Consider the following 27526-nt stretch of genomic DNA (forward strand, 5'->3'; position numbering starts at 1 on the left):
ATGCAGACTCTCCCCGTCGGGGAATCGAACCCCGGTCTCCCGCGTGACAGGCGGGGATACTCACCACTATACTAACGAGGAGATGTACGCGCACTACTTTTACATCTTCAAGATAAACAGCGGATGACTACTAACATTTGCGAGTAATCAATGACTGAGCTTCATGTCATGACCATGGTGCTCAAGAGAAGAAAAAATACATAATGTACGTCCACTGATACCAGAACAACCATATAGCTTTATACTAAGACGATGATTAAACGGAAAATTCCTTTACAAAACACTGCCACAAAATCATAGTTTCGCAATATTACATCGTGCAACGGGACACAGTGTAAGTACGTGAAGTCGGTAATTAAATCAAGAAAAAAAAGTGAGAGGAAAAGAATACTTTTCTATTATCATATTTTTCTAACTGGCCAAACTGAGTCATATTTTGATTATACACCTAACAGAAAAACAGTGCAAATCTCCGGTAGTCCGTTTCACTTGCGCTCCGCTATGGGGCAGTAACAAGCAGAGCTTAAGTGTGGAAGGAAAAAAAAAACACAGGACAGCATCAATCCCAACTTCACAAACGCCGGAGATCGAGATGCTGTAAGCATGACAATTAACATCTTTATCCAAGGGAACAGCTGCAAGACACAGATGCCGCGCCTAACAAAGGTAGGATCGATTCCGAAGTTCAGGCATTTACAGACGCGGACTCTTCTGGAGTTGATTTTTTTCGGGAGATACGCATCAACTTCAAAAGTATGAACCGCATTATATCTATATCTGTTATGACGTTGTAGCTATTGATACTGATGCATCACAAAAATAATTTAAATGTTTTTTCATTCTGACATATGTTCGTTCGGACGAGGATTTTATTATATGAGATAAGTTTTAAATGAAAACTTTTTTTAATCTATATGATTAATTCTCGAATCTAAGCCAGACTTCACATAAATCATTCATTCATAAATATAATGGAACATACAACATCCAGGTATCCATGAAATTTATGATCAGGCTATACGTTTGTGATAACAACAAAACAACACAACATGTATATTTACAATATATGGGCCTATTGTTTAATATTGCCTCCAAATTATAGCCAGACAATAACGCAATAGGCCGACATCAAACTATTTTCATGTAAAACAAAAGTGCTGGCAGTTTGCTTGTGCTTACAGACCCCGCCTTGAGCCCATCCAGAAAGATCCCAAAAATAACCGACAAGCAAAGGTTGTAACAATCTGAGCATGTTTAGTTTAATGTAATCAGGAGCCGAATTAATAACGCGAATAAATGATCAAACCGAAAGTCTGTAGTCGGGAATATCCGATAACGTCTTTGACGTGCAGTTAAGATAGTCAGAGGAAAAACCTTGTAGTTTACTTATATATATGCCTAAATATATGAGTGTGTCTCTCCGGTGATTTAATGATGAATATAACGATTACATATCAAATCACACATTAAGCAATTATTATATTACTAGGTTGAACGTTTTCACTATGTCTGTCGTCACCTTGATTTCACGATTTTGACTATTCTTCTTATCCCAGATTGAACAAGTCATTGTGGCGATGCAAGATCCCGACATGGGGATAAAGATGAAGAATCAAAGACTGTTAATCACAGTGATTCCACATGCGATGACAGGTGCACGATACATATTTTACTTTTTAAAAATAATTTTTCATGCCGCCCGGGTTGTCTTACACCCGGCCGTGCAGTGTCCCGGGGGCCGGGTCCTAATGGTCATTTAAGCCCTTCACAGGAAAGCCCATACATCGGCGGTCTTCGGGAATCCTGTGCATTAAGACTGTCATCGATCTCCTTGCGCTCATATTTATTTATGTAATTTATTTATCGAGTTCAGCGTTTTTGATTTATGACGGCTTAATGCATTTCTCGACTCTAACTAGATGCCTTCCTCGCTATGCCTTCCCAGGAAATGATATCGTGGAGTGGCTAATTCAGAAGTACTCCATCATGGAAGAAGGTAGGGCCGAGAAGTATGTAGGGAAGCGTTACCTGGTGCTCTTATGTGAGGTTAATCGATTGTTTTTTTCCCTTCGTGACGACGATGGCGCCCCTGCTGGCGAAAGACGTCATCAGGTTTTTTTTTTTTTGTAATAAAATAACAGAAATAAACGAGTCTTTTGAATAATAAATACAAATGAAGTAATAGAATTTGTCATCCATACAACAGATTAGCCTAGCTGCATTTATGTGTAAGCATATGCAATTCACGTGTCTGACAGAAGCATGTTCTGTTCCATTGATATTGCTGAGCCTGTGAATTAATAAATGTCAGAATTGAGCTTGTCCATAACATAGACACCCCATTCGCCTGAAGCTTTTGGGATTTTCTTCCCCTGGCGTCAATTTATCTGCTGAATTATTTATCTTTCTGCTGAGAGGCTATTAGTACAAATAATCTGTAGGCCAGTCCCGAGTCGCGCCGCTACGCATGCTGAGCTGTACGGTTTGATAGTCCCGATGCAAACTTCGCTGATAGCCAGAGGCAGTCAGTCATGCCTGGAGAAATATCGCTATCCGTCTCCCTCATTATGCACTTCTGCAAGACGCTGTTGTCCTGAATTCCCGGGCGATGCAGATGAGGTTTTAAATAGCAAGGGAGCAGATTTCCCTGATTTACAGCCCAGATTGGAAAAGAAGTCGGAATGGAAAGGAGGGGACTTTTAGGCAGTAGATGGCAGATGCATTAACAGACTTGAATGGGCAAAAAACCTGTTGCCCCGGTAAGCAGTTACCCCTCCCTGTAAACACTAGGCTTCCCCCTAGCAGCGCTGTTGCTGCGCCGGTCTGAAACCCCCGGGAGCGCCTGACTGCCAATGGCCGCGGAGGCAGCCGGAAAGTGGAAAGTCCCAATTACTCGTAATTAATTATAGTTCCGATGAGGAATGCACCATCCCCGCGGCTTATTCTGTGCACCATGTCAACGTTTTTTCCAGTTACTTGCTATACCGTAAAATAAAATATAATATGCCTACTCAGTTTCTAGTTATCGTGTGTTCTACTGTATTCCACTGACAAAAATTTAGAGAATTACTATGCCTAAATCTGGGCTACGAGTAGTGGATTTGTTTGAGCTTTGAGTAGTTTACGTGGAAATGAGTGACCACTTTGTGTGTTTTCAGAGGCACTTCATGTGGGGAATCTGATCGTGAAGCACGGCTACATTTACCCCCTAAAGGACCCCAGGACGCTCGTCCTGCGGCCCGACGAGACGCCGTATCGCTTCCAGGTAACCTAAAACCACGGTTTCTTCAGATGGAGGGCAGCGCGAGAGGGTGGTGGCCATGTGGGGGGGCACGCATATCGAAACTATTCGTTGGAGAGACTGCGGAATTACCGTGTAGGACAGTATTTCTCAATCTGGTCCGGGCTCCAGAGCTGAGAGGGTGCAAAAACGTAGACTGTCTGGTAGGGAGCTGGGAGGGAGCAAAAACGTGGATCATCTGTGTGTCGCCGAGGACCGGATTGGGAAACACTGATGTATGAGAACCAATGCCAGTTAAAGTAGCAAAATGCCTTCCACCCGCCTTGTCCCTGACATGTTAAATCACAAAGCACCTTTGTCACGCTGCTTCTGAATAGTTTCAAATGACAGCATCTCCTTTTTGCTAGACTCCGTACTTCTGGAGCTCTCAGCAGTGGCCAGCCTCCGAGCTAGATTACGGTGATTACCAATTATTAATCATGTGCTCGCCTATTACATCATTACTTCCCTTTACTAGAATAATAGAAAAACACAGTTTCTTGCCATGTCTTTCTTTTGCTCTTCTAAAGCGATTTATTTGACTAAGAAGAATATCAGAAAGCAAGGGCAGCTGATAGACTATGAAAAGGTAAGAGAAAATTTTTATTTATGTACATTTCAATGCTATTCTTATTCGCTGGTCTGAAGCATTGCTTGATGAGATCATGTGATAGCTGAATGCTCATGGGAGTTTTACTTACACAAAATATTATGAGGGTAGAAGGAAAAATGATTGGTTCAGAGAGATAACCAATTAGATTGTACATGAGGTGGATCCGAGCAACTAGAGGAGGCAGGAGCAACCAATCAGATGTCTTGGTCCTGCCTCCTCTGCAATCTGATTGGTTATCTATCCGAACCAATCATTTTCCTTCTGCCCTCAGAACATTTTTGTGTAAGAAAACCTCCCACCAATTATGCACATAGTAGGATCGCACATAGACATCCACCAACTTGCCGCCATGTTGCGTCAGGGTCAACGCATTTTAGGTTCTCATCAGTAAGAGGGTTTGTGAATCCGACACTGCCAGCTGATATCCTGGGAGGGGTTCGGCCTGTGAGTCATAACGTGAACCCATGCAGCAACGCAGCCAGCCGTGCGACCTGGCAATGTCGCATTTAAACATCGTCTCCGCAGGACAGCTACAACATGTTGCACAAACGGATCAACCACACCTGGGACTTCGTGGTGATGCAGGCGAAGGAGCAGCTCAGGTAAACCCCACCCCAGCCCGGGAATACTGTCGCATCGAGCTATGAAATCAATTTCATAAATGCACACAAGGGGACAGATGAGAATGGATGAATAAATCTCGTATTAAGAGGATGATGATGTTACCTAAATTAAAAAGTAACATGGTGTGTGGTCATAATTTCCCTCCTATCTGTTAAATCAGACCTCAGCCTAAACACTAGAGTCGGAAATCCATTTCTAAGTGAAAAAGGAAACAGAAAAATGAAAACCCTACCTTGCAGTTCAGTGATTACCGCTATATGCTAATTACCCAGTATGCTTTCTGACTCTCCATCGACTGCTCTGCTCCTACCAGGGCAGCCAAACAGAGGCGCAAGGCGGACCGCATCGTGCTGGAATGTCAGGAACAGGCCTACTGGCTCGTCAACAGACCGCCAGTAAGCACCTCCCCCGAAACCCCTGACTCCCTACATCTGCCCCGGCGAAAACCCAGTATGCTGTGATTAGAGTAAAGCACACACTGGGTAAACCTGAACTCAATGCACCTTGGCAGCTCGAATATCGCCTCAGGCTGGGGGCGATTCTAGGATTTTTTTGAGGTTGTGGGGCAGAGTGGTGGCTCTGGGCCTAGGGATCTGTGCAAGCAAGTGGAAGGTTGTTGGTTCAAATCCTGTGAATGCCCAGAGTGATTCTACTCCGTTGGGCCTTTCAGCAAGGGCCTTAACCTGCAATTGCTTTGTCCTGGGTATGACATTAATCTACATGCAGGCCTGTTAGGAGATCCTTCAACTTACAGGGGAAACTTGGCAGGATTGGCAGGAAGGCATAGGCAGGGTCCCATTCCCCCACAGAGAGCTGGGGGGTTGTGCAGTTCTCTCCCACGACAACGGGTTTGTTCAATGAAGGAAGGCAAAGGAAACATCTGTAAGGACATATGGAACATTTCCGGTATAATTTTCGATCTCCGTCATCTCCAGAGCATTGAGCTCAGCAAAATTCACGGGGGGGGGGGGGGGGGGGGGGAGTTTTATCTTCGTTAAGTAAGACACACAGAGTGTCTCCATGCATACTTTGTGGGGGAGGAATATATCACTTCAGGCCTGATAACCCACTACTGCTTCAGTGTGATCATGAAATATTTACTTAGCTGGGAAGAAGCCTATGTTCTGTGGGACGAGAGCTTTCAGAAGACAGACAGGACAGCAGGCTGCGGGAATGAGCAACTGCACCCTCGCTGAGTGTAATTTGGAGTTCATGAATAACACAGGAGAGTGGAGAATGAAAGTGTGGGACAGGAGCAGAGTGTGGTGTGTATCTGGCTTAATCCCGGCCGTCACTAGGGCCCCTTTCTGCTGGGTGCGCAGCATCTCTCAGGGCTAATAAGCATCAGCGTTTATGTGGGCCATTATCCCCATCCGGGGCGGCATCAGGAGGTGGGAATGGCAGCCACGCAGCTGCGGATCACATCCTAAATTCAGCTTATTTTGCAGATGTACCTTTTATTGAGACTAGAGCAGTTGGGGGTTTAGGGACTTCTCTCAGGGGTCCAGTGGTGATGTCACTCTGCTGACTGTGGGATTTAAACCGGCAACCTTCCAGTCATAGGCGGCGACTGCCAACCCGCTCAGCCACACACCACCTTCATTGATGAAACCCACCGTTTTGACGCCAATTAGACGGAAACACAGTTGAGCCAAAAACCACGCAGCGTAGGGCCCCCCAGTCAGGTGCTGCTCGTGTTTAAAAGGCAGGGACGCTCTGCACTCTGGTACGGCCAGGTGGACGGGGGAAGCTGGGGGGGGGGGGGGGGATTAAAACCAGCAAATGACAAAATGGCCGCTTCCTGCCTCCTTTCTCTTTGCCCGAGAAACACGAGACGCATCGCTAAGACTGGTGATGCTTGGATCTGGGAGAGAGGAGTGCGAAGGGACTGGGAGACGGCCTGAAGCTAAAATGCAGACATGCTGTGTTTGCGTCTCCCCCCCCACCACCCCCCCACTTGTTGGGCCTTTTAAACGAGCTGGAAGAGGATCCCACCTCCGGAATACCGGATCCATTATCTGACCTCTATTCCTGCGGCTCAGGCTTAATGCTGCATGTTAGCGGAGAGATAATGGATGTAATTGCAAATAGCAGCGTAATAATTTGCCAAATAGTCTCTCTGCTGTTAAGTCCTGAGCTGATCTGAAGCACTTTAATTGGGATTTAAGGAAACCATGTTAAATCAGATTGCATTCAGTATCGACATTTGGTTAGTTTATTCTGTAAAGCAGGGTACCCCAGTCCTGATCATGGATACTGTGTCACCGACTGGCCCTCCAGGACCGAATGGTCCTTTTGGAAAGCTGTCACACTGTCCCCTACTGGGCAGTGTCGCCATGGGCTGTACCCAGTGGCATCATGGGAAATGTGACCAGTAGTGCTAAGGGGTATTAATGCAGCGTTAGACCGGCGTCAGTCTGCTTGAGAGAAACGAGCTCACTCTTCATCTGAAGTTCAGCTAAGGATTTCTCACCCTCTGATTTTCTGCAGCTGGGAACATTCAGCGTTCAAGAACAAGGCCCTGAGCGAAGGAACCGGCACAACTCCCGAGTCCAGCTGGTCTGAGCTTTTTATTAAGCATATACATTTTTTCCGTAATGCCAGTACCTGCTGTTTATCGCCTCTGTCAGTCACAGGACCGGATCCGGGCAAACAAGAGAGCCGCTCGGGGCCTAGATAAGATCAAAGTCATGAAGAAAAAATATGTATATTAATATCTATATATATATGGCAGCTATAGGCAGAATAGGCTGTTGCCTTGGGCCCCCAAATTACCCAAGGAAGTGAAGTGATAATCAGTGTTTTTGGTGGGAGGGCATCCGAGGGAAGCTCGTGTGTGAGTGTGACAGCACTTCGTTGTGCTCATCTTTCTGTCTCACTTCTTCCTCACTTCCTGCTCTCGTTTTCCATGCTAACGTAAGTACGTCAGCAGTCCCACAATACATACTCGTAATAGTGCTATATTATTCATGGTTTCTAGACTGGATGTCTGCTTAGTAAAGCCAGGAGCTGAGTGTGAGCAGAATTCCTACTGTCTGATTCCTTGCATGTGATTCGCTCGTGGGAGTTTTACCCTCACAAAAATGTTCTGAGGGCAGAAGGAAAAATGATTGGTTCAGAGAGATAACCAATTAGATTGTAGAGGAGGTGGGTCTAAGGAACTAGAGGAGGCAGGAACAAGACATCTGATTGGTTGACCCCCCCCCCCTCCTCTAGTTGCCTGTATCCACCACTTCTACAGTCTGATTGGTTATCTCTCTGAACCAATGAACCTTGTGCCCTCAGAACATTTTTGCGCAAGTAAAACTCCCATAAACATGTGGCTTATATCATGTTTAGAGACGGTTTTGTTTCTTCCTTCTTTACAGAACAGAACGCGGACTACTACAAAAGAGAGGTAAGCCTGAAAGAATTTAGAGTGAACCTATTTCAGCTGATGGGATGGTTGCCAAGAACAACCAAAGAGGGTGATTAAGTGGGCTCTTAAGAATGCTGTCATAAGAAAATTGCTTCGGAAGGATCTACATCTGTGTTGTCGTTTTCTTTTGTTGGCTCTCAGATATTGACAAATTCTGTTTAAAGGTACAACAGCATGGCTCTTATCAGGGCTTGGATGTGTACCATGCTGTGCCTTTTTTCTGACTCTTATATTCCCCGTGTGATTTTTCATGGCTCCCGACACCAGATTGAACACATCAGGAAATCCCTGGGCCGCTCGAGGGTCAAGTCCTCCATCTGCCTGGAAAGGTTGGATAACAGCCTCCCCCACCTACCCCCCCCCAACACCTGTGATTCAGCCTCAGTCCCAGCATAGCTGGGGGACCACTGGTTCGACACCAGTCCACATTAGTCCCTAACTGGGGGATATCTCTGGGTATTCTGTATACTGTGCCTCTGATTGGTGGGGGGGGGGATCTATTTCATGTTAATTCTGACAAAAATGCTGGGGACTGCTCTTTGTGAAAATCTAACCTCGTTATTTCGTTCTTTCGTCCATCTGCCCATCCATCTTTCACCATAAATCTCAGAGTCACACATATCCTGGATTAATGATGCCTAACTAATATTGAAACCGGTTGACTATTAAACTGAATTGAACTGTATTTAACTGCAAATAATTACTTAATATTGATCAGAAGGTCGGCGGTTCAAGCCTGGCTTCAGCACACTTGTGGGTCCTTGAACAAGGCCCTTAACCCCCAGGTTCCTGGGAGCCTCTACGGGCAGCTGCCCTTTGCTACCAAGCTTTCTCTCACCTATGGAGAGCAAGATGGAGGAGATGAAAAGAGAATTTCCTTATAGGGTTCAATGACGTATAATCATTTCGTCACCATTTCGAGCTCCAGTTTGCTGGAATATGCCAGCATTGAACCTGAATATTTGATGACTTGCAAGGATTATAGAAAGTAGGACTAAAACTGGGAATGGCTGGTCTTCTGTGTTCAGCTTCCTTAAGTTCAGCGAGCAGTACCTGAACCATGACCCCATGATGCAAGGCTGCCCCCCCAGCAACCCCTGGATAACAGATGACACGGCACTCTGGACGCTGAATGCCGACATGTGAGTGTGCGTTACCGCGCCCCATCCTGCCTCTTCAGGGCCACACCCCCAGAGGTGACTGTCGTCTCTTCACTTCCACGCCTCCTGGTGCAGGGTGGAGACACCCACCAAGCTGCGGGTGGAACGATGGGGGTTCGGCTTCACGGAGCTCCTTAGGGACCCTCTGGGACGGTGCAAGTTCAGGGAGTACCTGGAGAAGGAGTTCAGTGGTGAGCAGCATGTAGACCCCCCCGCCCAAGTAGATCAGCTTCATGGAGGCATCGTCAGCAAGTAAGAATCATATTCATTATTTGATCACTGCGGGCCTATTTGGGCAGTGTGTGACTCAGCAGATTGGGATTCATTGCAGGAGGTCATCAGCTCAAATCCCAGAGTCAGCTGAGTGACCTCACTATTGGGCCGTCGATCAGTTACTCCAGGGACTGACTGACCCTGCCCTCTCAAAAAAAAAAAAAAATAGGATCTAGCATCTGCTAAATTAATAATCATGATCCCTCTATGAAAGGCAATTCTCCTCCATATTGGCATCGTGATGAGCGCCTCCTGCAGGTAGCTGATGCATGCGCTGTTTCATTCACAGTGGAGAACCTCTGTTTCTGGGAGGCCTGTGAGGACATCCGGCACGGCGAGAGCGCTACGATCCCGCAGAAGGTGGAAGAGGTCTACAAGTGAGTGCGACCTTGTGGCCCAGTGGGACAGTTTGCATCCCAGTTGAATTTAGAGCAGGCCCTGATGTGGCACTTGCTTACTCCCAGTGGGACTGCAAAGCTCAGGCTCATCACTTCCTTCCCCCCAGGCAGTTCCTGGCCCCGGGAGCCAGCAAGTGGGTAAACGTGGACAGCAAGACCATGGAGAAGACCCTGCAGGGCATGAAAAGCCCACATCGTTTTGTCCTGGATGACGCCCAGATGCACATCTATTTCCTGATGAAGAAGGTAGGAGCATTAACTGTGCACAGCCATGAAAGTGGATGACAGCTTCATTAAAACGGGCTCTCGGCCTCTCCTCTCACCCTCAGGACTCCTACGCCCGCTATTTAAAGTCCGATCTCTACAAAAACATGCTGGCTAGAGCCATAGAACCACAAGAGACCAAAAAAAGGTAAAACTATTATCTTCTATAAAAGGGGTCTTTCTGTAATATATTCCATGTATTTTATATAAGGGGATAAGACTCATATTGGTGTGGGATACACACAGGTTCTGTTTCTGGGGTTGTTAACGATTAATTCCAGGGATTTTTGGGCTTAGTGTGAACTGCTGGCTTCAGCTTAGCTTCGTCACTAAGACTACACAGAGTTCTGTAATGTTAATTGCTTTTGCGTCCCCTGTGATGCTCTCCAGTTTCTGTTTGTAATTCCACGGTAGTCAAGGATTTTCCAACATGGCTGACTTAGAAAAGGCAGTGCCACAAGTGTTAGCGGAACGCTAACATGTTCTCCTTCCCATCATGCCCCAGTGTCTTTCCCTTTGTGAGACGCCAGCGGCACTCCAGCCATAACCCTGCCCTTTTCGCCCAGGCCTTAGAGGACAACGGCAAGACCAAGTCCCTGGGGTCACCAGCAAGTCCCACAGCAGCCTGCTCTTCCTAACACTGCCTCCTGGGGGGGGGATGCACTCTGAGCTCACTGCTGCCCCACAGAGGCTGTTTGGGGGCGGTGCTCTGCTGCTCTATTTGACGCAGTCTTCCAGGATTTTTAACTTCGGATGTATTTTTATTATAGTGTCATGTTAAATAAGAACAGACTAAATTATGGTTTAGATCAGAAGTGAGAAAAGTCCTGTGTCTCTATATATAGGAAAAGTTTATTTCATTAGTAACAGACAAACCATAGTTGAGCCAAATATTGCCTTATTACTAAGTAATAAACATCTGCATACAACTTTCACTGAAACAATGGTTGTAATAGATAAATAGCCATTTAAAACTTGGCATTTAGCTCAGTGCTTATAATGTGGATTGTGTCCCCCATATTCCAGATCAAAACTGTGCAGTTTCGAACCTGCATCATGTCTGCTTCAGATTCCAGCAGCTTCTCTCATCCTTTGTTCATTTACTTCTTCAGCATTTCTCAATAAATTAAGCAAGTTTTTAATTCACCTTTAGTGGAATTCTGTCACTTAAATACCAAAATAGAATAACACAGGTGTCGTACTTTTCAACCATTTTTCTTTTGGCTTATAAACGGCATGTGCTACTCTGAGATCACTGACCTGCTGGAGATGTGGTTCGGAACCGCAGGTGACCTCGAGTTCTTTTTTTTTTCCTCCGTGGAGGGAATCAAACAACAAAAGAGATTAGCCAGAGATCCACCCTGCACGGACTTGCTGGTATGATGGGAACGGGACCTAGATTTACTGGAAGCACAAAGAGAGCAAACTAAATTCTGCCCAACAGACAGGCGGAACAAATCGCTACAAAAGGTTTCAGTCACCTGTCTCCCCTGCCAGGACAGCACCTCCCTCCCACAGCGCACCAACAATACATTATACTATTATACCGTGTCTTGGAAAAGTATTGGAATCCTACTTAGTGTTTTAAAAAGCAGCACATTTCTAAATTATCTATATCCCAGTCCCTGAAAGCTATAACTAAAGATTACTGAGGGTAAGATGAATCTCTGCTGCATCTCATAAGTTCATTAAAAATCGAAACTTCCTTTCTTTCAGAACTGAATTTTCTGCCATGTTGGTCTTTAAAATTGTCCATTCGGCTCCAACAAGCTTTCGAACTCCAGTTTGAATGAAATATTGGGCTGCGAATGTGAAGTAGACAGGGTCATGGTGAGGAATGCGTCAGGAATATGGGGCGTGTCTGGAAGTCTGTGTCCATCACCAAAGCCTGTGATATTCATTATTGGCGGTTTGTTTATTGGCTGCTAAGGCTCACAATGGAAGCTCAATACTAAGTGTTTTGAATTACTGAAGTTTGCATGTTGACGGAGCCGGGATGGATGGATGGATGGATAGATAAATGTTTAATAATACATGCAGTACAAGTGTCAAACTAACTTTACCAGACAAGCCCATTAAAACGAGGCTCTCAGTTTCTCTTGAAATTCTTATGTAAAAAAAAAAAATAATAATAATAATAAACTACTTTGCATGTTACTTTTTAATAGATTTCCTTTTTAAAAAATTAAATCTGACTACGCAAATCCTTCAACTCCTACACTACCCATCAAGGCAATCCTCAGGATTCCAGCAGCACAGAGTTAACTGATGTTCTGCGCGGTTCTTAAAAATGCATGAAACTCGCGAGATAAAAATAAAACAACCGCAACAGAGAATACTGAAATTCCGTCTTCATATTACTGAAACATACAGGATTAAGAGACAACATGAAGTTGGGAAAGGGATTGGTGGGGGGTGGGGGGTGGGATTAAAGGCACTGTCAGCATAACATCATAAAGACGGCACCGATGTCCATTTGCCATGGATTATGTTGTATTCTGCGACTAAAAAGGACCCATAATCTGATTAAGTTCACATCAGACTAATGAGTGAATCTTCTCTGACAGCATTACTGACGCATAGCCCGCCATCCAGAGCTGCATTAGTGCGTTATGGGTTTCTAAGGCCCACCTTAACACAGCAGGGAAACACGTGCTGCTTAGTACGCTATTTCTCGGATCTGTAACATCGTAAGGTCACAGTACAACGTCGTGTCTTTCTGCAACTTTATAGCAGGGCTGAACAGCCAGGTGGCATTTTGGGCATTTTCAAGGTGAGCCGATGGGTAGGCGAGCCGGCAAAAATCTTGGGGAACCCCCCCCCCCTTTCCCAGTCAGCAAAATTTATTGCACAGCAAAAGTTATGGAGACCCCAGCTCTGTAAAATTTACTGTGGGAGTCCAAGGAAACTTTAAAAACACAATATCTCAATCTCCGGAGTCCTTTAAACCTAAAAAATATACAAAGAAATCTATGCTGTGATTCTGCTAGAGAATTTGGGCCCCATGAATGCATATCATATTGGGCCACAAACCCACACCAATGCAGTTATGTTCCAAGTTTTTTACTGTCCTAATCTCCCCCCCTTAACTGCGCCCCAGACTTGATGTTCCACGTTACAATTTCAACCAAATGTTGTGTGTTAAAAAAAAAATTAAATTGTGCACCAAAATTTTTTAACATGAAAGCAAGCATTAATAAAACTTAATCAAATGTTGATTTTTTTTTTTTTATATATAGAATTTCTCATTGTTTTGCTGATATCTGGGAAAACTGGGTTCATGGATCGGGATGGAAAGGCATGTTCAACGCACATTTTTTTTTAAATATTGATTTCCAGCAACTAATAAGCAAATCGAGGGAAATCTGCAAGGTACAAATCTGCAAGGTACAACAGAACCGTTCATCTCATTTCTACCCCGTCAAATCGCGTCCCAGGCTTTCTGGACCTCCCACTGAAATGCATTCAGCGACATCCACCTAAACAATTGCATTACCCCGGCAACGGGACTGCAGTAATCTCATTTAGTCTGAGAATTTGTGTGTCAGAAGGTAGAAAATTAGGATACGGACACGTTGCTCAAAGAGTGCCACGGAGTCACCAGCAGTATCATCAAACACGCCATTTAATACAATAATTTTTTTATCATTGTTTGTATAAATACAAATGATTCTTATTAAACAGCATGACTGACTCGTGCAATACAAATAGGCATATGCATCAAAACCTTTATTAGATTTCAGAAATCACAGAAGAAAATCAAGCTTGGCAAAATAAAAATTATGCAAAATTATCCAGTATATTTCAGCCGTTTCTATAAATGTACGCTAAGGTGGTACTTGCCAACGCCGAAACAATTCTCTCATCCAGTCACAGTGCTCTTTAAAATGGAGATACTTTAATTTATTTAAGGTTGAGTTAAAACACGACATTTAATATTCAGAATAAAATCAAAATCTGATAAGGGATTCACATCGTTTACCGTTTAACTGGTATGTCCATTTTCGATAGGCTTGTTGGGTGGGTAAAAACCCTATTTAACTGATCAGGGTCACTTAGGCAAGTTCACCTTAATTAAAAACAAAATAACTAAACAGCACATAACTAGTCAAAGTGTAAACTCTGCTGTTGGCAAAAACTGTACGGCTGGACCCCCAAGGGCACCAGCGACTGTAGGGCCTTGCTTGGCCAGTAGGGGGCCCCCTTGCACGTGACATTGCAAGGATTTGTAAGTTGTAGGGCGCAGATGGGAAACGAGGTGGGGTAAGAAGCATTTAAAGTGCGGAGCCACATACAGCCATGGGGGTGGGTTTGGGTTTCTAGCACAGCCTGCAAAGACCAGAATAAGTTCCTTTCCTCAACACACTAGCGCCCCCTTGGCCAAACACGACCCATGGTCACCTTGCAAATCATTAAGCTGCCCTGAACCCCACTCTGCTTTCAGTAAGTGCCATTTAAAAACAATGATATACACACATTTTCAGGAGAGCACCTGTGAAGTCACCCCCCCACACACACACACACACACTACTGGCATTGTTTGGCACCCGACCCATGTAAACCTGACCCCGATTTGCATAATTTATTCAGGTATATATCAGAAACCAGGGTTTCTGCCACCTAGAGGCTGTACGGCGCAACAAGAGACAAATCGCCATCAAAAACACAGGACCTGGAGAATCACCCGGGGTGGGGGGGATACATACTGTCACGTACTGGCGTGGGTGGGGGAGGACGCAGGCAGTGTGGCAGTCAGCCAATGGGCGAATTCACGAGAAAAAACACTGTATGTTAAAAACCGCTAGCATCCAGCATGAGAGAAAAAGGTCAAAGCGAGTCAGGGTTTTTCCGGGGGGGGGGGGGGGGGGCAGGGTTGGTCTTACCTACACTGGCATGGGAGGGGTGGGAGGCATTGGTTAATGGTACAATGTGCAAGACAATTATCTGGGAGAGGAAAATTAACTTCCCCTAAAGTAAAACTAAAGTCACAAGAAAACTGTGGTACCCTCTGTCAATAGACCACACTCAAAAAACTCTGAGTAAAAGAGGAACGTTATTGGCCTGGCTAATCTCTCTCTCTCTCTCTCTCTCTCTCTCTCTCACACACACAGCTTGAAATGCTTTTTACACATTTACACTAATGTATATCACAATGCTACCAAAGCTTTGCAAATGACCACAGAGCGGGACTGACACCCAAGTGTGTGTAGAACCACACACACACACACACACACACACACACACACACACACACACACACTCACTCTCTCTCTGAAGTGCTTTAAAAACATAACGGATAAATTATTTTATGTGCAAACTGGGAGGGGGCAACAAAAAGTCGCAAAACACACATGGAATCGATCCCCTCCCCCATCACAACCAACCCTCGGTGAACGAAACCAGAAAGTCAGTCATTGGCATCCCGGGTTCCGGACTTTGCTGAAATGCACGACCGGTGCGGGTTCTGGCGGGGGCTGACTGGGGGCAGGGGGGGTTGGCCTGGTGAGCAGCGCGGCAGTCGCCTTCCACGCATCACGTCTGTGCCAGCTGCAGCTCCTCCAGGCCGTCTTTGCCCAGGTGGTAACGGGCCAGGTCCTTCCGCGTCACCAGTCCCACCACCTGGGCACCGGGAACATGATTGGTACGTAGAACAGGGCATAGATAGCTGGTTATGTTATGAGGGAGGGGTGGGAGTAGCACAGGAAACCAGGGTGATAACCTTGATCTAGATGGATGCCCAACGGCCACTGGCTGAAAACCGATGCAGTAATTTTCGAATTTTACAATGAGAATGGAGATATGTGCTGGAGATGACGAAGGCCTGAGGACCTCGCAAGGCAGACGCACCTGGTTGTCACTGTCCACCACAATGAGGTGCCGCAGACCAAGGGCCCTGAACAGCTTGAAGACACGAGGAAGCGACGTCTCCTGAAAAAGAGGCAGAAGAACACAGTCGCAGAACATGACTGTTTAGTCAAATGTGTCTCTGGTTCTCAAGGACCAAGACCAAGGCTGAGACTGAGACTAGTACCTGCGTGACAGTGTAGGGGGTGGGATTCATGAACTCCGTCAGGTCCATCATGCACTCCCTCTCGTCTTGGGACACATGGATGGACTGGATCGGAGGGAAGCGAGGGTAGGCATCCCGGAAGTCCTTCAGCTGCAGTTTGCGCAGATTGAGACGAGAACGAGCCCGTTCCACAAACACCTGGTTGAAAAGAGTACACCGGTCACAACGTGGATGAGCACACTTCTCATTGGCTTGCTGCACTGACATTCGCAACCGTGTACGCAGTAAACAGACCCCTCATTGGTCAATCGCACTGTCATTCACAGGCATGCATATACACCAAGCACCCTGATAGGTGTTAGTGTGGACAGACATGCTCCTTATTCAGCTGACCTCTGCAGGAACCTTAGGTCACACTCACCTTGTGTTTCAGGAGCACGATAAGCTGGGAACGCAGGATTAAGCCACAGATTTTCCCTGGCTAAGAGCACAAAATTCAGATTAGCAAAGCCCCAAAGTACATCATGTGACAAATCTCCAGGAAAACAAAATCACCCCTAGTGGGAGGGACATACCTCACAGCCATCACTCAACCCGGAGACTACAGGGAACCCGTTGTGATTGGTCGAGGTGTTGCTGAGCACATCCACAATAGTGCCCACTTTCTCCACCAGGTTGAAGCAGGTTACTGGAGAGCTCATAACCTCCCTGAATGGACAGACACACCAAACCTGAATATACAGTGAGAATGAAGCACCAATGTCTTGCTAAAGGCGTGTACTGGGCTCATTGAAGCATTAGCAGGGAAAATCCTGTAGGGGGCAATATACCTGGCAGTCAGGGAGTGGGAGGTGGCTGGGGCATCCCAGTGCAGGAAGGGCACACTCTGCAGCTTGATGTGGATGTCGTATAGCCCCTGTGGGAAAATTCGAGTCACTCAGAAGAGCTTAGGATCACATCTGCACAACATTCACAAGCTGCCACCCCTTGAAGTTTTACTTCCTCTAAGCAGATTTGCTGGCACATTGAGGAACAGAGAAGCGAAACGAGCTGTCACAGCATGATGTGCCACCTTAAGTTAGACAGCTGTGCAAAAACAACGGAAGGGTTCTCAAAATCAGTCACTGGAAGGACAGATGAAAAAAAGATGGCGTCAGACTGGTGGCTAGCTGCACCACCCACACCAAAAGCAAACATGAGACCGGAGCAGTTAACGAAACACGACTGGCCCGATTCCAAGTTCTGCACGGTCTGAAAGGCGATGAGCTCATCACTCACTGACAGGCTCACACATAATGCCAAATGGACCAACCCGCTCCAACCCGAAACGTCAACACTGACCTCCACGAAATAATCGCCCACGATCTTCGCCGTCATCAGAACCAGCATTATGGGTAGGCCGTAGGTGACATTTCCGGTGGCTTCCACCATGATGACAGTCAGGCTGAGGGTCATCCTCACGATCCCACCTGGCAAAGACCTTCGTAAACAGACGCAAACCCGAAGCCTCATGTGCCTCCATGCACCTCTAGACGAGCTCTGAAAAGCAGGCTGACCGCGGACGGACACTCACCAAGCTGGGCGGCGGCTCCAATCAGAGCGTACTTCCCAGGGTCGGCCAAGGTCTGTCAAACGAAACGCCACAAATCATAAAACATGCTCATTCAAAAACTTCGAGGGGGCTTTACTTCCAACAAACATTATGTTAAACTACATCTATGCCGACATGACGCTGGGCGGCCCAGGAAATCGATACAGCACTAACCAATAGGGCACCTTCAAAGAGTCACGTGACTGCTTAAAGAGTAAATCTGATTGGACAACAAAGAGGAAATCAATCTAAAGCGGGTGTTGAAGGAGGCCCTCTGACTTCTAAAGACCCCGTTCAATTTCCTTAATATATCAAAACCTGCAGCGTTTCCATTAAAGTTCTGCACAAACAAGCAAATTTGTTGACAAAGTGAAATTGCATAAAGGGTGTTTCCATTAAGTAACATCATGGAAACAACACCTGCAATTTATGATTCCGTGCCTCAACATGGATTGAGCTTTTCATGAGATACGAGCTCTAGAACCAAGTCATCGTGTCCTACACAGCAACAAGTTCGCAAAATCGGCTTCCATTTCAGTTTTGCGAATCGCCACAAAAACCACTTCAATCAAACTGAAAGCGTTTGAGGGCTTGTCCTCCTGAAATATAATCGTACCCATTAACGGATTTTCAGTTTTGCTTCTTCAAAATGTGCAAAAAAATCAAGGTCAGTGGAAAACGTCGCCACTGTGAGGTTTCTCTCTGCTGAGGGAAGAGTTCTGCTATCGTGACGGCCCCTCCTCCGCCAGCGGACCACGCCGCCTCACCGGCTATACGGCGCTTCCCCAGGAACGGCGACCCGTCCTGATGTACCTGTATGGAATTGTGCGGCGTAATGGAGGCCAGCAAAATGCCAAAGAGCCGCCCCCAGGCGGCGCCGATGAGCAGCGAGGGGATGAAGACCCCGGCGGACACAGTCAGGCCGTATGTCCAGCAGGCCAGGAAGAAGTAGGTGATGGTGAAGATTCCCAGGGTCACGGGATTGTAGGAACCTGCCGGGGGGGGGGGGGGGGTGGTGGTGGTGGAATTCATCACCTAAGTCAGTGTTTCCCACGTTTTTGCTAAAATGTTGATCATGTAGTTGATCCCCAAGAACGCTAATCTAGCGAAACCAGCTAGTTTTACTTGATTCACCCTTGTAATGAGGATACAGGTGTACAGAAATTATTTCATGATGAATGGCATTTTTCATATGATCATTTCCATTTTTCTACCTGGTGTAAAGTGCAATTTGGAGCCGATCAAGACCAAGCCATGTTACTTTGGTATGTCTTTCATCCACTAGAGGGCATGGATGAACACAGTTTAGTGCCGTTCGAACTTGCCTACGGTGGCATTCGTCAGGGCACTTGAGAAGCGCTCCTGTTCTCCCCAGGCAGGGTGACAGTCCCCCCATCCCAAATGAGGGAAGCCTTGAATAATTGAGGAGGATTGTGTGTATGGGTTTAGCTGTCTGTCTGGGAAAACAATCAGCCAGAAGCGGCCCGTAAACAAACCTACGACACGACAGAGGTGGCAGACGAGTCTGACTGTTCAAACAGCTGCCCCGGACCTAGCCAGCCTGTCACCAATATCAAACACAGGTGTTCATTCTAAAGATGGACAACGGACTGTAATTATAATCTCTTCCAGAAGAAGGGCACAACAGGGGCGACCAATCCGGCTTCAGGTCACGACCCATCCTGCCCTGAAACACGTGCTGGAAACTCCACGGACCTGCGGGGCTGTGGAACAGGCTGCGGACACTCCTCTCCGGGGTGTTGAAGACGATCGTGGCCATGGAATTGTACTCGCCATCAGCACAGAACAGCTGTGAGAGGGATAAGTGGAGGTTCAGGCCTGAGGACAGGATACACACCCTCTCAGCTGTTCAGCCAATGAAATCACAGAGAGCCCACCTCCAGCTGCCTTACCTGCAAGGGGTATTCCTCCAGCTGATCCTCCCCCAGGGGCTGGCAGTCGTTGGAGAAGTAGATCATAGTGAAGAACACAGTGGCCGTCACGGCAGCAACCAGTATGGCCTCGATCACCTGCAGGCAGGGCCGGTGGATATACCTGGGGATGGGGGGGGGGGGCATGGTGGCTCAGCTAATGATTTTGTTGTGGGACAACTTTCATTTGCATCAAACCAGTGTGGGGCAGTTTCAAGGTCAGCCCCACAGTCTCGGGATATATTTATTTAATTATTTAATTTCAAGTGTTAAGATGCCTAAGTTTCAGACAGGCGTGACACAGTAAAAACCAAACAGGCCTCACTTACGTGCACACACACAGGCAGAGGTACGCACACACACACACACACACACAGGCACACATGCGCACAGAAGTACGCACACACACACACACACAGGCACACACACGCACACAGGCACACGCACACAGGCACACCTGATCCTGAGGATGGTGAGCCAGTAGTTCAGGACGTTGAACAGTGCTCCCAGCAATCCACCTGCGGGGGGGAAAGAGACATGGGCCCGGCATGAGAAAACCAGAAACAGAACCAGTCCGTTAAGATGTAAAAGAGCAAGGTTTGGGTTTCCACAATAAGACGCTCCCTCTCTCTCTCTCTCTCTCTCACCGAAGGCTCCCATGACGATAAACAGAGGAATCTCATACAGGTAGTACTCCGTGCTCTGAGGGGGGGGGGGTAAAAAAAAAGAAAAAAAATCAATACCCAGAATCCTCCAGTCAAACATGCAAATGACAACATCACAGTAATTTCTTCTATTTTCTAAAAAGTTACTGATATCTAGTTGGATGGCTAGATGAACACCGCTTCAGTTCCCAAACTTCTCCTCAGGGGCACCTCAGCCGTTCCATGATTTTGTTAAATTTCACCAACAGCTGAATTAAAAAAAGTTAAATATACTGGCTTAAAAAGTCAGTGAGAGACTGACTAGCTGTATGAGGTGTGCTGGTGGCCAAGTCAAAAAAAACACATGGCTGCATTGGACGGTCGCTGCAAATACTAGGATGATTTTAGCAGAGGTTCTGAAATGGCGAAGTTGACACACTTTCACAGGCATAATATCATAGTTTTACACCAACACGAGGATAATCTAAATATCATTTTCTTTGCCTGCCTAAGACTTTTGCACAGTAGTGTATAATTTTTAAAAAAATGGTGAACGTGTTGTGATCCTACAGGAAGCATACAGTGGGCATCCGGGGCAAACGTTTCCCAAAAACTTCAGGCACCGAAGGCGGGAAAAATTCTGCTGCGTTTAAAAAAAATAAAATAAACAACCGTATCTGCATACCATGTAAACTGCTACAGGTGCCTCTCTTGTAACGAGAAACATCCACAACCATGGCTAACATGCCTACCTAAACCAGGAGGCCCAACTAAAACAGCGCGGTACTCATGTCCACCGAGGTGATGACTATATTTCCAGCCCAGGGGGCCTCCCAGGAAAGTCATGCGCTGCGGGGTGGGGGCTGTGTCCAAGTCCCCCAACAAACGTTTCATGGTTTCCTTTCCAACCCATGTGACCAGAAGGCAGGTAAAAATACATCACTGCTCATGTGACAGGGTACCGAGTCGAGCCCTTTCTGGAAATAACAGCTCATCCTTTTCTCTCTCACCCTTGTTTCCCCATAAAGTTCACAGATCAGCCCCTTCTTGAACGGCACGGACAGGAAAGACCAAAACATGTTCGGGAACAGTGTGAACTTGGTCTCATTCTGGATTTTGGTCAAAATTATACCGTCTTCTTTCGCCTTTCCCAAACGAGGTAATGATTATAAAATGCTCTCCACTCTAAGTTGTCCAGACATCCATAAACATCACATTTTCCCCACTGACTAACGGGAGGCAGGAAACCAATGTCAGAGGGTAACGGCCGACATCTCCCAAGAGCTACTTGACTTGCGGACAGCATACCATTGGCCAAGACAACCAGATCAATTACCGATGCCCAATATTTTGATTTTCAAGATTCCATCTACAGACTTTTAAAAAGGACAATCTACATCACAACACCGACAGAAATGGGAAACTTACATCGTTGTCAAAGCGTCCAAAGTTGATGAGACCTGGGTTACTAAAATCTCCCGGCTTGTTGTGGTAGATACTCATGAAGAAGTTCAAGGTGAAGGTCGAGATCATGGAAGCGAAGAACTGAAAGATACGGGTCACTGAATAGTTACATTTCACCAGAGCCCCGTGGCGGGGCAAGGAGATCAGGTATGCTAATCGGAAACGTCACTCACGATTCTCCAGGTCAACATCTGGTTCCAGAAGGAGGCTCCCTCCTCCAAGCTGAAAAGGACACCACCTGCAAAACCGGAAACCATCAGAAACTGCTGCATAACTGCATTACTCACAGATCAGCTCCACTAAACTGGAAATATTCAGCAAAGGTCATACAGGGGTCTTTATTGCAAGGATAAGACTCCACTGGTGTGACTCCATGCCTTTGTGGCATTTTTTTCCTGGATTATTCATCAACACAGAGCCACCTTGTACTTTCCATCCTGAAACCGAAAAATCAATGGCGGAGGCCGAAGAAGCCCAACGCTGACAGGACACTCTAATAACCTTTTTTTTACTCATCATAGCTTCCCTTCTTCCTTGAGGGTAACATTAGATTCTGGAGGCATGGAACTGATCTGAGATCAGAGCTTCGGGTGTGTATATGGGTGTGTCGAGACTAGATGGTCAGTATGGATAACTAAGGTGCACTAAAATTGGGTGAGCAGGCAAGGCATGTCACCCAGGTTGTGTGACAATTATTTTATATATATGTATATATATATTCCATCCACCATCCCTCCTTTACGGAGAACTGCGTTATTTTTATTGTCCATTACGAAGAAAAAAAAAACTATATATATATATATATATATATATATATATATATATATATATATATATATATATATATATATATATATATATATATATATATATATGGGTGTATCGAGACTAGATGGTCATTATGGATAACTAAGGTGCACTAAAATTGGGTGAGCAGGCAAGGCATGTCACCCAGGTTGTGTGACAATTATTTTATATATATGTATATATATATTCCATCCACCATCCCTCTTTTATGGAGAACTGCGTTATTTTTATTGTCTATTGCAAAAAAAAAAAAAAAAAAACAATACATATATACATATATATTTATGGGTGTATCGAGACTAGATGGTCATTATGAATAACTAAGGTGCACTAAAATTGGGTGAGCAGGCAAGGCATGTCACCCCGGTTGTGTGACAATTATTTTATATGTATGTATATATATATTCCATCCACCATCCCTCCTTTACGGAGAACTGCGTTATTTTTATTGTCCATTGCGAAAAAAAAAAACTATATATATACATATATATTTATGGGTGTATCGAGACTAGATGGTCATTATGGATAACTAAGGTGCATTCAAATTGGGTGAGCAGGCAAGGCATGTCACCCAGGTTGTGTGACATTAATTATTTTATATATATGTATATATATATTCCATCCACCATCCCTCCTTTATGGAGAACTGCGTTATTTTTATTGTCTATTGCAAAAAAATAACACAAAAAAACTATATATATATATACACACATATATATTTATGGGTGTATCGAGACTAGTTGGTCATTATGGATAACTAAGTTGCACTAAAATTGGGTGAGCAGGCAAGGCATGTCACCCAGGTTGTGTGACAATTATTTTATATAAATGTATATATATATTCCCTCCACCACCCCTCCTTTACGGAGGACTGCTTTATTATTAATATCCATTGCGAAAAAAAAACACAAGAAAAAGAAAAAATATCTATATATATATATACATATATATATACATATATACATATATATACACATATATACATATATATATACATATATACATATATATATACATATATACATATATATATACACATATATATACATATATACATATATACACATATACATATATACACATATATATATATACACATATACACATATATATACACATATACACACATATATATATATATATATATATATATATATATATATATGGGTGTGTCGAGACTAGATGGTCAGTATGGATAACTAAGGTGCACTAAAATTGGGTGAGCAGGCAAGGCATGTCACCCAGGTTGTGTGACAATTATTTTATATATATGTATATATATATTCCATCCACCATCCCTCTTTTATGGAGAACTGCGTTATTTTTATTGTCTATTGCAAAAAAAAAAAAAACTATATATATATATATATATATACATATATATTTATGGGTGTATCGAGACTAGATGGTCATTATGGATAACTAAGGTGCACTAAAATTGGGTGAGCAGGCAAGGCATGTCACCCCAGTTGTGTGACAATTATTTTATATAAATGTATATATATATTCCCTCCACCACCCCTCCTTTACGGAGGACTGCTTTATTATTAATATCCATTGCGAAAAAAAAAACACAAGAAAAAGAAAAAATATCTATATATATATACATATATATATATATATATATATATGGGTGTGTCGAGACTAGATGGTCAGTATGGATAACTAAGGTGCACTAAAATTGGGTGAGCAGGCAAGGCATGTCACCCAGGTTGTGTGACAATTATTTTATATATATATGTATATATATATTCCATCCACCATCCCTCCTTTACGGAGAACTGCGTTATTTTTATTGTCTATTGCAAAAAAAAAACAGAAAAACTATATATATATATATATATATATACATATATATTCATGGGTGTATCGAGACTAGATGGTCATTATGAATAACTAAGGTGCACTAAAACTGGGTGAGCAGGCAAGGCATGTCACCCAGGTTGTGTGACAATTATTTTATATATATGTATATATATATATATATTCCCTCCACCACCCCTCCTCTACGGAGGACTGCTTTATTTTTATTTCCATTGCAAAAATAAAACATTTTAAAACACAAAAAAAAAAAAAAACGAAAATAATAATAATAAAAATTATTTTGAATGTGTATTCAAATAAGTTTGAATGTGTGTGAACTATATATAAATATATATATACACATGCATATACAGAAATATATACACACACACACACATATATATATATAAAGACACACACAGACACACACTCACATAAACACATACACACACTGTGTACAGTCTTATGCAAAGGTTTGGCACCCCTTGACAAATAACATCTTTTCAATTACAAAAGCAACAATATCAGTTAATACAGTCTCTTTAGGAACTGGGGGGAAAATACACAATATTTTCAGCAAACATTGATGAATAGTTACTTTTTATGCCATAAATTGAACAAAATTACAAAATAAAAACATTATTATGGCACTCTGCAAAAGTTTGGGCACCCTACGTAATCAGTACTTAGTAACACCTCCTCTGCCAGATATCACAGCTTACAAGCGCTTCTTATAGCCAGCTGAAAGGCTTTCAGTTCTTGTACTTGGGATTTTCTCACATTCTTCCTTGCAAAAGGCTTCTAGTTCTGTAATATTCTAATATATCAAGGGCTGTATTGTCAAATAGGAGATCGGCAGCATTCTCCCACCTGAGAAAACTGTACTACAATGCCCTTGATAGTGTGTAGAAACACACTCGTCAGCTCTAGTCCTCCTGTAACAACGCAAAAGGACTGGCAACCCTCAGGTATTTATGCGTGCGATTGTATGATAAATTCACCCTGACAGTCTCACACTTCTCTTGGTACCAACAGGTCTCATGGAATATATAAAAGGCAACTGCAACAATTATACTCGGCACTAAACATCGAGGCACGGAAATGCAGCAGAGCTTGTGTATTTCTCAGGATGCATTCTAGTAAAATGCCCGGAAAATGAGCTAAAGACATATTTCAAGGGGCACTATATAAAACCGATGGAAATTTTACTGATTAAATAAAAGGAAAAGCATTGTTTGAAAAATCACAAATGTTTCTAAGATTCAATGCATCGCTTTTTGACCACATCATAGCGATGAACACATCATTGTTCCTGACAATGTCCTAATACAGAAATAAAACTTTATGTTGGTAAACTCAAAAAGCCTTCAGCTGTCACACTGGCTAACGATCTCAAACGATTATAAAGCAGCATTTTGAAAAGCGCTGTTTTAAAATAACAGCTACAACACTTACCTTGTCTTCTGGCCAAATGCTTTTCACGGCTTGGCACTCCAACGGTGCTGAAACGAAATTTGTATTTCCTCCTACCTCGTTTGCCCTTCAGTTCTTGTTTTCTCCCTTTGGATGTTTTTTTCCTTCTTCTTTGGATATTGTTTTTTATTTTTGTCTGTTTTTTTTACTTTGCATGTTTTTCCTTCTTCGGATATTATTTTTTTGGCTTATTTTTTTAGACGATGTTTTTTTCGTCTTCTTTAAAAATTGTTTTTTTTTTCATCCTTTTGATGTTGTTTTACGGAACAAGAGCCGTACAGTGCTACTCTATCAGGAGGTAGCGCCAACTGAACGCCTTGAAGCAGTACCCAGCTCTTTTATAGGGAGCGTCAACCCGAAGTCAAGTTCTAGAACGTTGCACTCACTTTTCATTGGTTTCCCAGCTATGCTGTCAGAATAATGTTTGCTGATTGGTCGAAAATTTTAAAACGTACCCGAGTACTGTAAAAAAACTCAAGATCTTGCTACCCTACGGAGCACCCATAAGGTGATTTTTTTTATACGTTATATGCAGCTATTTGTAGCAGGCCGTAATTAGACTAATCCACCCTTTGTCAATAAAGCCAACAAGAGAACAGGTTGCCCAAAGTTTGCTCAGGTACACGCCACAGCACAACCTTAAAAACACATCCAGCACAAATCACACTAGTGAATGACACAGCAAATCACAGCAATAAAAAAGACCCCTATGGGCAATCCAGCACCCAGACTACAGGTGCCAAAAGGCCCAGCCTGCCTAATAATGAACCCAAAATATACATACAACAAAGAAAAAGACACAAACAAAAAAGAAAATAAAACTAGCCAGCTGCTCCCACTAAACCCCGCTCCCGAGGCCACTAAGCCGGCTGGCTTGATAATACACGATACAACCTCAGATAAAACATATTAAAGCAACACCAGGGAGGTTTACAACCTGATCCTTAAAATTATCGACCCGTAATTCCACCTTGAAAACCCCTAAAGAACAGTAGTTTACCCCATGACTCACTGCCCCATTCAAACAAAAAAAAAACAGGTTTTTGGGGTAACCTTTAGGTCAGCTCTTCAAAACCAGGTATGAGGACTCTTCAGCTAATCAGTCCTCTAATTAGAAATCTAATTAGGGAGTTGCAGCGAAAACCTGCATACACACCGGCCCTTTGCGGATAAGATTGTTCACCCCTGAAACAAGCAAACAGAAAGGCTGCTACACTGCAAATTCAATATGCCCGCCGATGCTCCACCAAATCTATCAGGACCCTGCCTGTCTTTCCCGTGCCTGCTCCTTTGCCAATATGCCCTACCATCGGAACATGCACAGCCATCTCGCCCCGGCTATGCCTCCAGTCCGAACTGCAGTTCCTATACCTGCCTATAATTGCCTGGCTACAATCCATCCCCCAAAATGAAATTGATGACCCAACGATCACAGCTAAGAATTCTATCCCCAAACCACTGGTCTTCCTCCCCAACCGAACGATCATTCACTGACCGTGGTAACTTATAAGGGTTGGTATGATGACCAGTGGTGGACCTCACCGAACGTTTAACTGGTCTCTACACCTCGGGGGGGACATAACCTCCTCCATTATACGAGGCCTACTTGTGGATGCTCTATTGCGACCCCTCCCACCAGCCCTGTCCCCGTAAAATCACAGAGTCCTCATCCGATTCCATTTCTGTTGCCCCTGTGGGCAACCCAGACTCAGGAGACATTACCAGAACATCTTCCCCTGACATAACAACCCCCTGTGGTACTGGACGCAACTC

General features: G+C 44.4%; 1 long non-coding RNA gene and 1 other non-coding gene across 2 annotated transcripts; both read right to left on the reverse strand.

Moving 5' to 3' along the window:
* Window positions 1–9: 9 nt before the first annotated feature.
* trnad-guc (transfer RNA aspartic acid (anticodon GUC)) lies at window positions 10–81 on the reverse strand. Its single transcript has one exon. It is a non-coding gene; the product is annotated as a tRNA-Asp (tRNA).
* Window positions 82–20215: 20134 nt separating this feature from the next.
* LOC125728203 (uncharacterized) lies at window positions 20216–21910 on the reverse strand. The gene is made up of 3 exons (XR_007388957.1): window positions 21844–21910; window positions 21635–21751; window positions 20216–20264 (listed from the first exon to the last, which is right to left on the reverse strand). It is a non-coding gene; the product is annotated as an uncharacterized LOC125728203 (long non-coding RNA).
* Between the last annotated feature and the right edge of the window lie 5616 nt (window positions 21911–27526).

Source organism: Brienomyrus brachyistius, unplaced genomic scaffold (genome assembly GCF_023856365.1).
Source record: "Brienomyrus brachyistius isolate T26 unplaced genomic scaffold, BBRACH_0.4 scaffold197, whole genome shotgun sequence".
NCBI classification, from domain to species: Eukaryota; Metazoa; Chordata; class Actinopteri; order Osteoglossiformes; family Mormyridae; genus Brienomyrus; species Brienomyrus brachyistius.